Genomic DNA, 12,023 nt, shown 5'->3' on the forward strand with positions numbered 1-12,023 from the left:
CAATCTTAGACATTAATACTAATGATTATTAAATATCAGTAGAAGGGTATTGTTGAATGAATGAATGAATGAATAAATAAATAAATAACAAGTTAAACTCTATGTTAGAGGCAGTCTGCAAAAATATACAGTAGGTCACATTCTTTTGGTAGAAAATCTTACCCGATTTTTTTGGGATTATGATGCAACGGAAGACATTCTAGAATGAATGGCGCTTGCCCCATTGCATAAAATCTTAAGATCAATACGTTAGATGCGGTGAAGATTGCCGCCTGCCATTGAAATATCTACAGATCTGCATCTTTTGCCATCTGCTGAACTATTTTTTCATCTCTCCCTCCACGTGACTCTGTGCCCCCTCGCTCCCCTCCCCATCCTACAATAACAGATGGCGTTGTCACAGTTTTATAGCGCAGCGGATACGCGCACAAGAAAAAGTTCTCTTCGGGGACAACGTTCCTATTTAGCAACAAATGCATTCAAGTTTTGGAAGTCAAATCTCCGAAAATACATCCAAGATAAACGATTCTCTGAATCAACATATTTCTCTCGTGTTGGAAGTAGCTATGAATCTTACATAGAGGTTCCCTGCTCTCACACTGCACCTCTCTCATGATTTCTTTTACTTATTTTATATACTTTTTTTCCTAATGCTTGGCATGATCTCTATTTATCATCTTGCCACTAGGAGAGCAGATAAATCAGGTGGGAATGTTACAGTTTCTCTCTCTTTCTCTCCCCTCCAATCTCTCGCTGCTTCTCTACCCTTCTACTTTATATTCGCTCCTTTTTTTGCTCATCCCCGGCTGCTGTCTTTCCCTTTTATCTTTTCTTTTTACCTTCGACTCTGTGAAAATTTGTGAAAATTTTTTTGGTAATATAATTCACATTTTATCTCACTTTTGAGATAAATAAATACAAGTTGCTCAATATTAAGTGTGTTTTAATTTTTGGGGCACAGAATTAAGTAGTAAATTATCTATCTATCTATCTATCTATCTATCTATCTATCTATCTATCTGTCTGTCTGTCTGTCTGTCTATCTATCTATCTATCTATCTATCTATCATGTCTATAGATTACAATTAATTATATCCACATATCTAATATTTCATTGTTTGGCCACAGTACTGTGCCAAAATATATAAAGTACAGTAAAAACTGACATTATTTGTTATAAGAATTGTTTATTATAGTTTTTATACTGACACTATGATGTACTGCATTTGTTTAGATTTAAATATCTGCCGGCGCAAATTTACCCTCTTACCCCAGGATCACAGTGATTACAAGTATAAATTTTAATACAACATGCGTATTTAATTTTTTTACAATTTTTCTTTTTAGGTTTCATTTATTTTTATATGCAATCATGGATGAATTTCTGACACAAAACTACAGATTCATTACCTATCAATCATGAGCCTAAAAGGTCTTTTGGGCATTACTGAAAAAAAAGATGATAAGTCATTAACGCTAAACAGCTCCTGGGACATATGCCATGAAAGTAGTTTCAGTTTTTCTTATATAAAAACTAAATATATGTTCTGCGTAAGAGTATAATCCATGGGGGTCTGATAAGTGTACATTCACTCATGATTCATGTTATTATATACAAGGTCAAAAATATTCACACATTTACTCAAGTTAAATTCACCAGTGATCCTAAAGTCTAATATTAAATGTACATATATATATATATATATATATATATATATGTATATATATATATATATATATATATATATATACTGTATATTTATATACTAGATTATATATATAAATATATATATATATATCACATTTAAGTTTTTAGTTACTAAACATGTAATATACAAAAATTGCACATTAAAACTAGAGCATTAGATGCAAAATGTTACCTATTGTCCATCCTATAACCACAACATTGCATATTGTACTGGATGACACACTAAGAAGTGCTCACGTATTCATGTGATGTAAATGAGATAGTACAGTGCTATATTTAAGTATATAACGGATACAAAAATAATGCTTTGTTAAACATACTGAACAATATTTTTTAATATAAAGATGAAATTTATTAAAGGACTGACACGGAAACAAGTCAATATGATTTTCAGCAATAAATGCAGTAGGTTAGTACAACATAGTAAGTATGAAGATATTTTCCAGCATTTTGCCTTTAACAGTATTGGAATAAGAGACACTTCTTATTAAATATTATCACTTGTTATTCCTCAGAGATCCTGTATATAAGAAATAATCGTAATTAATACGTAGAAAAGTGCAAATAAACAACAGTTGGCGTTAAGTTTCCGTGACTTTTAGTGGTTTAACACCACCAATCATCTCCAAACTGTTTACAGGCAGCCCCACCATTTACATTACAGTGAGAGAATAAGCATTCTTCAGCCGAGTTGTACGTTTGTTACAAATTCTGATCCAGAAGAGATACTGTGCTGATCTTTCCTTGTCGGTACGATGAAACATAATGCCAGGCGATGGAAATACACTGAATTATTCTGTAACAGAGTAAGGCAACCTGTGGGTCCACAGCTGCTGTCATGTAAGAGTACCAACATACCCACCTTTAGTTTACTCCGCCTAGAGACCAAAACCTGTTCTATGTACTGATAAATTAACTATTTATTTTTTACAGTTCTCGTCCTAACATTATTACTCATAAAGGATTTTTGACGTCATATTTTTTTTAACACGCTTCTGTATTGTTACGGATTCTTTTCATCGTCCTGCATTTACGTTCCCGTCTTCATGTCTTACATTTGATAGGAGCGCCCTCTACTGATGATTCCTGAACTTCCCTTCATTAGAACTGTCTATCTGGTTCAGATTGCCAGCTCCATGCTAACAGAGAAGTATCAGCAGAATGGATTGTGTTATGCAGTTTTTGAAATAAATGAATAAATAGACAATAAAAAAAATAAACAATATAAACAATATGAATGTGTCTGCAGCCTTTGACAAGGTGTGGAACACTTGTTTCCCTGCTGCATGTGATTAAACACAGTCCCCGATTTGTGTAATGATTATCCATATAGCCAGACATAGAGCAACAGAGTTGCAGGTTATGCATCGTGTTCAGTTTGCTAACAATTTTATAATAATAATAATAATAATAATAATAATAATAATAATAATAATATATTTCTATATATAAACATTTGCTGAGCAATTCCTTTGGATAATAATTACCTCCATACATTTATCTCATACAGATGATTTGGAAGTCCAAATTGCAGGCATGGTGCATAATAAATCGCTGGGCGATGCATATATTAGTGCACACAGAAATATATCTGTGTTCAGATAGATCTTTTGCAACAGGGACAGGTATTGTGTACACTAATGTTCATGATGGCTACAGAGCCGGCGCTAGGTCTCTCTACACCCTAGGCAAAGCTTCATCCCAATGACCCCTAACCTGCAAATCTACTACCACCACCTCCCGGAGGGGAGATGCCGGTGGCCACTAGGTGTGCTGGGGTGAACTGTATCATTATACATATACAGAGTAAAGGGACAACACTGAAGGACTTTTAAAGTGATAAAGTATATTGTAAACAAAGTCACAAAATGCTGTCCGTGAGTGGCGACTATTCTTTATACCGGTTGAGTATCCCATATCCAAAATGCTTGGGACCAGAAGAATTTTGGATATTGTATTTTACCGTATTTTGGAATAATCACATACCATAATGAGATATCATGGCGATGGGACCCCAGTCTAAGCACAGAATGCATTTATGTTTCATATACACCTTATACACACAGCCTGAAGGTAATTTAATACAATATTTTTATTAACTTTGTGCATTAAACAAAGTGTGTGTACATTCACACAATTAATGTATGTTTCATATACACCTTATACACACAGCCTGAAGGTCATTTTAACCAATATTTGTAATAACTTTGTGTATTAAACAAAGTTTGTGTACATTGAGCCATCAGAAAACAAAGGTTTCACTATCACACTCTCACTCAAAAAATTCCGTATTTTGGAATATTTGGATGTGGGATACTCAACCTGTAGCTGGCATGTTAGGAATTGTATAGGACACTGAGGCCAAGTTCACTTTTTTCTGAGTTCCGGGATAAAAAAGAAAGAAAGAAGACTTCCAGTAGGGGACCTGACAGGAGACTGCTGGCTCACAGAGCTCCCGCATCCACCCGGCTCTTGTACCACCTCGGAGCGGATGTCGGCTCACGGGTGTAGGCTTACGGGAAGCAGCAGGTCTGGTGCCGTGGGACTCCTGGGGTGCGATCAGTGGGGCTGTACCATCTCCCGCAGCCCCCAGAATGCCGGAATCCAGCTCTATTTACCAGGGCGTTGCCACAGTCGCCATTTTGGATTTGGCCTGGCGTCCCAGAGGAGTGCAGCTTTTCCCCACAACCTGGCTGCCTCACTACCCTGACCCATCAAAGGTGCCTGCCTGGGCTGCCTAGAGATGGACATAACATGGAGGACCCTGGCAAAACCACTTGGAAGCAAGTAAGCATCCTGTGGGGCCCTGTTGTGGTACTCCCCACATTCCAGTATTTTAAACTGACACTGCCTGGGAGCTGCAGTGATCAAGATACTGTACATAACTGCATTCTAATGACAATAATTTCTGTGGTGCTGGCTGTGCCCGGGATTTAACCATAACTCCACTCTCCCCCCTTTTGGTGGAAGCGGTGAGGTGGTCAGCAGAGGCACTAATACACATCCTGGGCTTATTTGTAACTCTCACTGCTGGCTGGAAAGTCCTATAGTTCTGTGTTATAACATCCAGGGACAACTGCTAATTTTCTGGCTGACGAGGAACAAACCACATCATATTTCCTATTGCTGACAGCATATGATTTAATACTAATTGAAGCAATTACTTTCCATTGATATTGATACATCATCTCCAATTTGCCTGCTAGTGCTCACAGTTATCATCACAATGGATAAATGTGTGGCAATGCCTCCCAGGGCCCTTAGAGGTAGCCAGACTGGCAAGGGAAGAGGAAAAGAACTCCCTATGGCTGGTTCTCCTCTTTCACCAGCATCTGGGCCAAGTACTTGCCCTAGGTGGCAAATGCTTGAAACTTCTGCTGCTGCGTCTGCTAGTTACATTACAACACAAGAGCTAACAACAATACTAGCCTCACTCTTAGATCAGAAGCTTATACCATTAAAGGATTCATGATCACCGTATTTTAGAGGTGGAGCAGAGAATTTCTGATCTGAAAGATGAGTTGTCAGTTGCACGTACCACTTTGTCTGCACAAGAGAAGACGCTAACCTCTATGCATGACAAGCTGGAGGATTTCGAGAACAGAAACAGGAGAAATAATGTTCAGATTTTTGGTCTCCCGGAGTCTGTAAAACCCAGTGACTTAATGCAATTCACCTCAGAGTGGCTTCCTCGTGAATTCGGCAATGTCTCGGATCCAAGTTCGCTGCTGGTGGAACGTATTCACCTCATTGGTCCTGATAAGCAAACGACTAGGGACAGACCTCGCCCGGTAATTATGAGAGTATTGAATTACGCGGATAAAGTAAAGCTCCTAGATGCATACAGAAAGCATTCTGATTTAAGTTACCAAGGGGCCAAAATTCTCCTATTTCAGGATTTCTCATACTTGGTGGTGACAAAACGGAGGGAATATGTCCCTGTGTGCAAATGCCTCTCCGACCTGGGCCACAGATTTGCTCTACTTTATCCTACTAAACTGAGGGTATTCTACAATAGAAAGCCCTACTTTTTTGACATGGCACAGGCCGCAAAGAACTTTGTGGATTCATTGTCATCAGGATTTTCTCCACCTATGGATGATGTGGACTGATGTTATGATGTCTCCTAGTTACCTTACCTTATAACAGATTCATATTCGTAACACTTGTGGTGAAATATTACGTTTTGCTGATATTACATTTATGATGGTCTACTGTTTCTATATTGCCTTGGTTTTTGTTGAATATTTCATTACTGTACATAGTGATATTATTTCAATGTGTCTTATCCTATTTGTTATTTTTTATAGTTTGTCACTTTTCTTTTTAAGGACTCCTGCTGGGTCTGATCCACTTCCTTCCTTGTTCTCCACCCTTTTTCCTCCCTCTCCCCTTTTTCTTAGCGGTTATATGTGTTTTTCTTTTTGTTGGCAATCACATAGGTTGCCTTATTTGGTTATGAAAAACATAATTTTATTGTTATTTGTTTAACAATGGGCACTTTACACAAGTATGAGCGCTAAGGTTTTTGATGCTAATATGGTGCCACCGGCCGATTTAAATACCTTGATGCCCGCTCGCTGGGACGGGCAGAGGATGTGAGTTACTCATTTATTGCTCTTGTTTTTGGCCCAAAGAAGGTATAGGATGATATGGCAGCTTTTGCTGCTGATTCCATTAGGATGACTAAAGTGTTGAAATTCTTTTCATGAAATGTAGAACTTTCTGATTAAGAGACGTAAAGTGCTGTCCCACCTTAAACGCCTGAAACCTGATGTAGCATTTCTGCAAGAAACCCATTGGGACTCAGTGATCCCAATACTCCCAGGGATAATTACATTGGAAATGACACATCAGCTTCTTTTACAGCTAAGCATAGGGTAATAATGATTTTATTTTGTAAACATTTACAATATACTATTAGGGACACTTTAGTTGATCAAGAAGGTCATTTCTCTTTATAAAATTGTCACCTCACGGTTCGCTATATACAGATGGAGCCACGCTAATTGTGGCTCTGTCTGTGACTAGGCGCACCTGCCTGGACGTGCCTAGCGCCGAGAGTGTCTTTGCCCCCCTTAGCGCGTCTCTGTGCACTCCTGGCATGACTAGGCGGACGGCTCCATCTGTACTTTGATGACAATCTATGCTTCCCCTTATCCTAATGAGACTTTTTTCTCTAATTTATATGTTAAATTACAAGACTAGGTGGAGGTCGAGCTAATATTGGGAGGAGATTTCAATAATGTCCTTTCCCAAGGATTAGATACAGTACTGTAGGTCCCCGACTATTAATGGGAGTAGTGAAGCTCTCACCTCTTCCTTACAGTTATTGCTTAATTCCCTGCGCCTATGTGACCCCTGGAGATGCCAACACCCAACCTCACGTGAATACACCTTCTACTCCCATCCCCATCATACTTCATCCTGCATTGATTTTTGGTTGATTTCTTGCACTTTGTTCCAGTGGGTATACTAATCAGGAATTGTCCTTATTGATTTATCCGATCATGGCCCTATATGGTTCACTCTTTCACTAACTACTCCTGTTGTGACTTCATATAATTGGAGATTTCTGAGTTATTTGCATAAGTCACCTGACGTTCCTCAATTATGTAGATGATAACATTGAACATGTAGAGGATATTAACCTCTTTTGGACCGCATCTAAGCCTGTATTGAGGGGGCAGATTATGGAATATGTGGCCAGGAAACGCAAGAAATTATCTGCTAAATTGGAGTAACTTAGTCATAAATTTGGCTGAATCTTATGATAGGCTACTGTTGAACAATACCCCTGATTTTCATCAAGCTTATCTTGATGCTAAACAAGCACATGACACGTTCTGTACAGACTACAGAGCGTGCTCAGTTCTCATATGATGTCCAATGGAATAAATACTTTTGAGGATACAATAAATCTGTCAGGTTGTTAGCTAATTTGGTTCGTACATATTCAGCACCTTCTCATATCTTACAATTAAGAGGTACCCCTTCGGGTCCGGTTACGGAGTCCTCAGCCATTTCCACTTTGTTTCAAAATTATTATAAAGCTTTGTATGCTGCTCCTCCTGATTCTCCCGCATTGGGTATGCAGTTTATAAATTGGACTGCATTGCCGGTACTGACGGAGGCGGAGAGGGACTCCTTGGTTGAACCAGTAACAGAACTGGAACTGCAGTCTATAATTAAATATCTCCTGAAATATAAATTTCCCAGACCAGATGGTTTCAGAGCAGAATCAGCTTCTCTCATGCCACCTAATGCCACACTTATTGACCTTCTTTAATTATCTTTGAACTGGCACTCCCAACTGCCTGTTTTTACCGAGGCAATGATTGTGGTTTTCCCTAAGCCAGGAAAAGATCCGGCACTGGTTCAATCATACAGGCCTATCTCATTACTGAACCAGGATCTTAAAATATTTATAAAATCGATAGTGCAACGCTTCCAATGTATCCTCTCTTGAGCAGTGGCGTATCTATAATGGGTGCAGCGTGTGCTGTGCACATGGGCTCCTGGGTCCAGAGGGGGCCCACATCTCAGACACTGCACCCATTTCTTTATACTTACCTTTCTGGTGTCCATCGGCCTCTATGTGTGGGCCCCCTCTTCTCCCATAGCTGGCAGTGCTGCTAGTGCTCTAGTACCAGAGTCTACAGCGCATGCACAGGTCTCCGGAAAAATATCCATCACGCCATTTTCACATACACTTGCGCAAGCACTGTTGTCTCTGGCACTGTACCAAAATGTAAAATCCTGTAAAACCTCCATAAACTGCCATTTTCTGAGGTTTACCACAATACATTCGTATTGTGATCTCCATATGTATTAAAACATAATTTTACAGAGCTTGTGCCCAACTAGCAACACCTATTGGCCACGCACGTGTATTAGGACTCCCAGGTCATAAACCAGGAAGTTAGTTTTCCACATGGACAGCTTTATATCAGACTTTAAACTATGCATACGAATAGCAATGGCATCAGTGCTGGATTACCACATAGCCAGAGTACGCTCCAGCCTATGGGCCTCTCACCTTTTAGGGGCCCCACGACAACGGATCAATATAATATTAATTTGATGTTGAAAGAAAATTACAATCAAGCTTTCTTAAATTGTTTCCAAAAGATTGAAAAAATTCATCCATTAAGAAACTAAAACTTTACACTAAAGACTCTGTAGAGAAATTACTGTATTAATGTAATGTATCCATTAACAGCTTACAGCAAATAAACCAAAGACATCAGGTTCACATTACAGTTTCCAGATTGTAGACTGTTGGTTGGTAAAATTAAAAACGTATTAGTAGATAATATGCGAGGGGGGGCCCGAGATTTCAACTGCCTAGGGACCTCCACAGGGTTTAATTCGGCACTACGTGGCATGTACCACAATGTATTTTCTATACATGTTAAATCCCACTGAAATGAGACATCACTTTTCAAGCACCAACTTCAGAAAAGCCAGAATGCTACATTATGCCAAGTAGAGCCCACATTATGCCAGGCAGAGCCCACATTATGCCAGGCAGAGCCCCCGATACACATTATGATAGGTAGAGAGAGGTGTGTGTCTGTGTGTGTGTGTGTGTGTGTGTGTGTGTGTGTGTGTGTGTGTGTGTGTGTGTGTGTGTGTGTGTGTGTCCGGACCACTTAGAAGACGCTTCACACACAGACGCTTCAGACACAGAATGGAAAGCTAGGAGGGACAGATCGTCCACATGACAGTGGTCAGTGTCTAAAACAAGTGTTAAATTATTGTAAAGAGTAATGTGAATTGTTAGAAGGTAAAAAGTCCTCTTATTAAAACATCTTAAATCCCCAGTTAAACACATAAATTATTTTTTATATATAATCTATGAGAAAAATGGGCTAACGTAGGATAGCCGAAAATATTGGTCTAAAATCGTGATACTAGTCCATTTTTGCCATGCGGCAAACTACCGCCGCCAATAGGATATCTCCCTTAGTGGTAGTAGTAGTAATACTTTTTAGAATCTTTTAAAAGGATCTGATGCAAAGAAACTAGTCAAAAAACTGAATCTATTGGCATATGACTTGCTGTGATATTACTGTCCCTGTCCCTAAGTAAGAAACAACTATTTCTGCAGAGCAAGCCTGACACGCTGTCAGTCACTGGCTGCCTGTAATGTTGGGTAAGTTACCCTCCCCGAACATGGTAACCTGTTGCAGAAAGGTAAAAGATATTCCATATCACTGGCATAACTACTGCCCCCGCAGCCACTGCGGTGGCTTGGAGGCGCAGGGCTGCGGGGGCGCCGCCACCACTGATTGCTGCTGTTTTGGGAAGGAGCAGGAGGGGTAGGAGGGCACAGCGTGCGCCTCTCCTGTATGTCCCTCCTGGGTCTCCGGCGGCAGCGGCGCGTCTGTTAAATGAAGTACCGGTTTGTGAGCTCTGATTGGCTCAGGAACCGGCACTTCATTTGACAGACACGCCGCTGGAGACACAGGAGGGATACACAGGAGAGGCGCGAGCTGTGCCCTGCTGCTCCTCCGGCTTCTTTCCAAAACTCACAGCAGCGGCAGCCCGGGGAGGGTGTGAACCTGGCACTGGGGGAATATGTGTACCTGGCACTGGGGGGGCATATTTGGCACTGTGGGTATATGTGTACCTGGCACTGGGGGGACATATTTGGCACTGGGGGTATATATGTACTTGGCACTGGGGGTATATGTGTACCTGGCACTGGGGGAGGGGGAAATTTGGCACTGGCGGTATATGTGTACCTGGCACTGGGGGGGCATATTGACACTGGGGGTATATGTGTACCTGCCACAGGGGGGGGGGCATATTTGGCACTGGGGGTATATGTGTACTTGGCACTGGGAGTACATACGTGTACCTGGCACTGGGGGGCATATTTGGCACTGGGGGTATATGTGTACCTGGCACTGGGGGGGGGCATATTTGGCACTGGGGGTATATGTGTACCTGGCACTGGGGGGGGGCATATTTGGCACTGGAGGTATGTGTTTAGCTGGCACTGGGGGGGGGCATATGGGGTACTGGGGGCATATGTGTATCTGGCACTGTGGGAGAATTTCTGGCACTGGGGGCATATGTGGCACTGGGAGCACAGCCCTAGCAACAAGCATTACCCCCTGGTTACAAGCACAACAGCCAGCTCATGAAATCCCTGGCATCAAGCATTACCCCCTAGCAACGAGCATGACACCCAGTGCATGAAGCCCCTGGCAACGAATATTACCCCCTGGCATCAAGCTTGAAACCCAGCACATGATACATCTGGCAACAAGCATAACACCTAGCGCATGAAACTCATGGCAACGAGCATGACACCCTGAGCATGAAAACCCCTGGCACCGTGCATGGAACCAAGAGCATGAAACCCCTGGCAATGAGCAGGTAATTTAAAAGTAATTAGAAGCCTTACTGTAGGGCTTAATGTGTAATGGTCATTGCGGTGTGTGGCATAATGTATCACGGACATTGCGGTGTGTGTCATAATGTGTCACAGGAATTACGGTGTGTGGCATACTGTATCACGGGCATTGTGGTATGTGCTATAATGTCTCTGGGGCATTGCAGTGTGTGGCATAATGTATAACGGGCATTGCAGTGTGTGGCATAGGGTATAACGGGCATTGCGGTATGTGTCATAGGCATTACGGTGTGTGGTATACTATATCACGGGTATTGTGGTATGTGGTATAATGTCTCGGGGTTATTGCAGTGTGTGGCATAATGTATCACGGACATTGCGGTGTGTGTCATAATGTGTCACAGGCATTACGGTGTGTGGCATACTGTATCACGGGCATTGTGGTATGTGCTATAATGTCTCTGGGGCATTGCAGTGTGTGGCATAATGTATAATGGGCATTGCGGTGTGTGGCATAGGGTATAACGTGCATTGCGGTATGTGTCAAAGGCATTACGGTGTGTGGTATACTATATCACGGGCATTGTGGTATGTGGTATAATGTCTAAGGGTCATTGCAGTGTGTGGCATAATGTATCACGGACATTGCGATGTGTGTCATAATGTGTCACAGGCATTACGGTATGTGGCATAATGTGTCACAGGCATTATGGTGTGTGACATATTGTGTCATGGGCATTATTGTGTGTGGCATAATGTCTAAGGGCTATTGCAGTATGTGGAATAATGTATACTGGGCATTACTATAAGGAGGAAAAATGGAAAAATGACAAATAATGTAAGGGGCATGAATCAGGACTATTTTTTTTCCTGTGGTGGCCAATGTCCGGGCGTGCAGGTTTCAAAACTGGGGTATGAGGCAGTCTTTTCCAGCAAAGCCACACACCC

The sequence above is a fragment of the Pseudophryne corroboree genome, chromosome 4 (assembly GCF_028390025.1).
Source record: "Pseudophryne corroboree isolate aPseCor3 chromosome 4, aPseCor3.hap2, whole genome shotgun sequence".
Classification (NCBI taxonomy): Eukaryota; Metazoa; Chordata; class Amphibia; order Anura; family Myobatrachidae; genus Pseudophryne; species Pseudophryne corroboree.